Below are 5,000 nucleotides of genomic sequence, written 5' to 3' on the forward strand. Positions count from 1 at the left end.
GAAGAAATGGAATTCTTGCTCACTAACTTTTCTCTCTACAAAATAATGGTATTCTATTGGACTCACTAATCCTAACAGATCCTGATTAATTAACACCTCATATGACATTTGTGACATTGTCCTTATGACGCTCTCATTTTCTGGCATCTTAGTAAGGTACTGACAAGTATATTATCCTCCTCCTCCTCAGCCCTCTTACTGGCCTGGTACACTTATATTTCAGCCCCTGAATACGATGCGATCCTCCTTGCTACGCAATGTTGCACCTTACTGTGAAACCTCTGCCACGCTGCTACCCTGACACGCAACGACCTATGGGACAATAGAGCAGCAACCATCTGTAGAAGCCTATTGGAAGACATCAGTGCATAAGATGTTCAGATGGCTCGAGGGCAACCCGTTTGTGTGGCCAAGCGGTATGTCAACAATATGGGTCAACTGGATGGGTGTTCGCCTTGCACATAGGCCCTACCTGCTGCATTCCTTCCTGGCATCGCACCTTGGTCGCCCAAGTACTTTCTCCCCCTCGAGCAATTCCGGCGGATTCACCCCCTTTGTCACGGCCGGAAGAACTGACACCCCAAGAATCAGAAGCAGGCACCTGCCCAGGACAGGAGTCGCTGGATAAAAGGACGTCTCATCAGGCAGACTGGGAGAGACCAAGTAGACAGGAGAACAAGAGCAGTCACAGAACAAAGGAGACCACCCTCTACCCTCAGCACCCGGGGCATTGGGTCTCTTTTGCGGCCACGTTTTTACCTTCCTCAATAAACCAGCAAGCCAAGACCCCTTTCATTCCACCAACCTCCACACCCCCATCTTTTTTTACAATGTATGTATGTATATATATATATATATATATATATATATATATATATATATATATATATATATATATATATATATATATATATATATATATATATATATATATATATATATATATATATATTTATGTGCGTATATCAAACACACACACACACACACATTTATATATATATATATATATATATATATATATATATATATATATGTATGTATGTATGTATATATATATATATATATATGTATATACATGTGTATATACATCATCATCATCATCATCATGGGGGCTGACGCCGACGGGGGCGCATAGCCGCATCCACCCTCCGCTTCCACCTACGAGGATCCCTCATGGCTAGGCGCCAGGCAGGGACTCGGCCCATCTCTAGTTCTTCACGGCAGGTTTGGTCGATCTGCCCAAGCCATGACTTCCTCGGTCGTCCCAAAGGCCTCCTCCACCCAGGGTTGTCTCGAATAGAGACGACCTGATGGGCAGGATCATCCTGAGGAAAGCGAGCCAGGTGGCCATATAGCCTGAGTTGGCGATCACGGATTGTGCAGATAACAGGGCTTGTGCCAGTCTCACGGTGCAACTGTTGGTTGGACACATGGTCCCGCCAACAATACCCCATTACGCCAATACCTGGCGTAAGGACCTATTACAAAAGGCTTCAAGACGAGCCTCCAAGGCACAGGACAATGTCCAGGTTTCGCTACCGTATAGCAAAACTGGCATTATCAGGGCCTTGAAAACCCGTAGCTTGGTCCTTCTGCACAGGTACCGACATCTCCAAATACTCTTGTTGAGAGAGTTCATGACCCCTGCTGCCAGGCCAATCCGTCTGCTAACTTCATGGTCTGACAGCCCAGAGTTATGAACTACACTACCAAGGTATGTAAAGCTCTCTGTGACTTCAATGTCCTCGCCGCAAGCATGTACCAACTGAACAGGTTCTCCTAACAATCCCCAAATCCCTGGACCTTGGTCTTGGTCCAGGAGACCTCTAGACCCAAGGGCTTCGCTTCATTGCTAAATGCATCGAGAGCCGCCACTAAGGTTTCCAAAGACTCAGATAGAATGGCAACGTCATCAGCAAAGTCAAGGTCTGTAACCTTGATATTGCCCAGTGTTGCTCCACAATGACTTTGAACAGTAGCTCTGCCCAGTATCCAGTCCATGCAAGTGTTGAAAAGAGTTGGCGCAAGAACACAGCCTTGTGTCACTCCTGAACTAACAGGAAAGAAGCTCGACAGGCCCCCACCACACTTTACAGCACTTTCAGTACCAGTATACAGGCTTGCTATTAGTCCAATAATCCTTGTTGGAATTCCTCTTAGCCTCAGGATCTCCCAAAGCGACTCCCGATGCACCGTATCGAACGCCTTCTTGAGGTCGATGTAGGCTGCAAGCAGCCCACGCCCGAAATCACGACGGCGCTCTACAATGACTCGAAGCGCGAGGATACGGTCTATTGTGAACTTACCAGGAGTGAATCCGGATTGCTCCAGTCTCTGGTGTCTCAGAAGATGGTCTCTGATACGTCTCAGAAGGATGTGGGCGAGAACCTTGCGTGGTATACTGAGCAGTGTGATGCCTGGGTGATTGCTGCAGTCCCAACGGTCCCCCTTCCCCTTCCAGAGAGGGATGACCACACCCCTCAACAGGTCAGGAGGAACGGAACCGGACCGCCAGATGGCAGCCAGGACAGCATGTAACCCCCGTGCCATAGGTTCACCACCAGCCTTTAACAGTTCAGCTGGTATGCCGCAGATAGCCGCTGCTTTACCACTCTTCAGCTTGGAAATCGCCCTCCTAACTTCAGTTAGGGAGGGAGGGTCCTCACTGATGGGTGGATCCGGCAGCGGGATCTCGACACTACCCGCATCCAAATTAACTGTTGGTGGGTCAACCTGGTACAGCTGCTCAAAATACTCAGCCCAACGTTCCCGCACCGCAAGAGGATCTAAAACGATCTGACCACTTACTGAGTGAACTGCTGTCACCTGTGAAGAGGGCTTGAAGTTCAGCTTTCTTAGGGCTTGGTATGCAGGACGAAGATCATTTACTAAGAAATGGCCTTCTACCTCCTCTGCAAGACTCCTAATAAACTGTTCCTTGTCCCTTCTTAACAGGAACCGAGTTCTGCGCACATGAGAACGGTGCAATTCCCGATCCCCTGTCAGACGAGCCGCACAACATGCATCTGTGGCTTCCAGTGTCTCCTGCAAGATGGAATTCTGTACTACTCTCGGGCGTACACCAATCGTATCTTGAGCTGCATCAAGCGTTTCACGCTTAAAGGTATCCCACAGAAGAACAGGGTCTGTCAGACTGCCAAGCACTGCGAAATGATCAGAGATTGCCTCAGCAAACCCGCGGGCACATTCCCCCTCCCTCAGCCTGTCCAAATGAAACACCCTAGGGTGATCATTTGACCGCTGGGGGGTTTTGAAGTGGACCCGGAGGGTAGCCACAACCAATCTATGGTCAGTACCACAGAACTCAGCACTCCTGTACACCCTGCAATTCTGAAGGATCCTCCAACGAGTGCTAACAAGTATGTGGTCGATCTCCTTGGCTGGGTTACCCGCATCACTGTACCATGTCCAGCGATGTGGGTCTGGGCGCTGGTACCAGGAGCCAGAAATCCTCAATTTCTGGGACTTAGCAAAGTCCCGGAAAAGGAGGCTATTCTCGCTACCGGCATCAGCTCCTGAACCATGGGGACTGACAGATATCTCATAGCCAGCTCGATCACAGCCAGATACCGCATTGAAGTCGCCCAGAACAATGCGAATATCTCGTCGGGGACATCTGTCTACCACAGATGTAAGTTTGGCGTAGAACATCTCTTTCACGTCAAGTTTACAAACATCGGTAGGAGCGTACACAGCAATAAGAGACATGAAGCCAAAAGATAGCTTCAATCTCAATACCATTATACGCTCATCATCAAGAGTAACCTCTACTACCGAGGGCTGGAGTCTGCTGGAGACGGCAATGGCTACTCCCTGGAGATGGTGGCCATCGCTGCGGCCCGACCAGTAATAGGTGTAGCCACCTACACAGGTCATGCCGCTGCCAGGCCTCCTCACCTCCGAGAGAGCAGCCACCTCAAATCAGCCTCCCCAGTTCCCTCGACAGTAGAGGCAACCGATCATCCTGACGCAAAGAACGGACGTTCCAAGCCCCCACCCTAACTTCCCGCCTGAGGCTCAGCCTCTGGCAGTCGCTCCAGGTGGATGCCACCTCTGCCACCCCCACCAACGCTGCCCCACATAAAAGGGGGTGGCGGGCTGCGTGCCCCATCATCCACCTTTGGGGTTCCCGAGGGCTTTACATGGTCCCACCAACAGTACCCCATGATCTGGCGCAAGGACCTATTGCAAAAGGCTTCAAGACGAGCCTCCAAGGCACAGGACAATGTCCAGGTTTCGCTTCTGTATAGCAAAACTGGCATTATCAGGGCCTTGAAAACCCGTAGCTTGGTCCTTCTGCACAGGTACCGACATCTCCAAATACTCTTGTTGAGAGAGTTCATGACCCCTGCTGCCAGGCCAATCCGTCTGCTGACTTCATGGTCTGACAGCCCAGAGTTATGAACTACACTACCAAGGTATGTAAAGCTCTCTGTGACTTCAATGTCCTCGCCGCAAGCACGTACCGATTGAACAGGTTCTCCTAACAAGTCCCCAAATTCCTGGACCTTGGTCTTGGTCCAGGAGACCTCTAGACCCAGGGGCTTCGCTTCATTGCTAAATGCATTGAGAGCCGCCACTAGGGTTTCCAAAGACTCAGATAGAATGGCAACGTCATCAGCAAAGTCAAGGTCTGTAACCTTGATATTGCCCAGCGTTGCCCCACAATGACTTTGAACAGTAGCTCTGCCCAGTATCCAGTCCATGCAAGTGTTGAAAAGAGTTGGTGTAAGGACACAGCCTTGCCTCACTCCTGAACTAACAGGAAAGAAGCTCGACAGGCCCCCACCACACTTTACAGCACTTTCAGTACCAGTATACAGGCTTGCTATTAGTCCAATAATCCTTGGTATTCCTCTCAGCCTCAGGATCTCCCAAAGTGACTCCCGATGCACCGTATCGAACGCCTTCTTGAGGTCGATGTAGGCTGCAAGCAGCCCACGCCCGAACTCACGACGGCGCTCTACAATGACTCGAAG

At 49.9% G+C, this 5,000-nt stretch overlaps 1 long non-coding RNA gene across 1 annotated transcript in view; it reads left to right on the top strand.

Moving 5' to 3' along the window:
• LOC138863169 (uncharacterized) overlaps positions 1-784 on the top strand; it is a 17,945-nt gene extending 17,161 nt beyond the window's left edge. Inside the window, exon 2 of the long non-coding RNA XR_011398821.1 lies at positions 224-784. This is a non-coding gene — a long non-coding RNA (uncharacterized lncRNA). The remainder of the gene's footprint in view (positions 1-223) is intronic.
• Positions 785-5,000: the final 4,216 nt, after the last annotated feature.

The sequence above is a fragment of the Penaeus vannamei genome, chromosome 11 (assembly GCF_042767895.1).
Source record: "Penaeus vannamei isolate JL-2024 chromosome 11, ASM4276789v1, whole genome shotgun sequence".
NCBI classification, from domain to species: domain Eukaryota; kingdom Metazoa; phylum Arthropoda; class Malacostraca; order Decapoda; family Penaeidae; genus Penaeus; species Penaeus vannamei.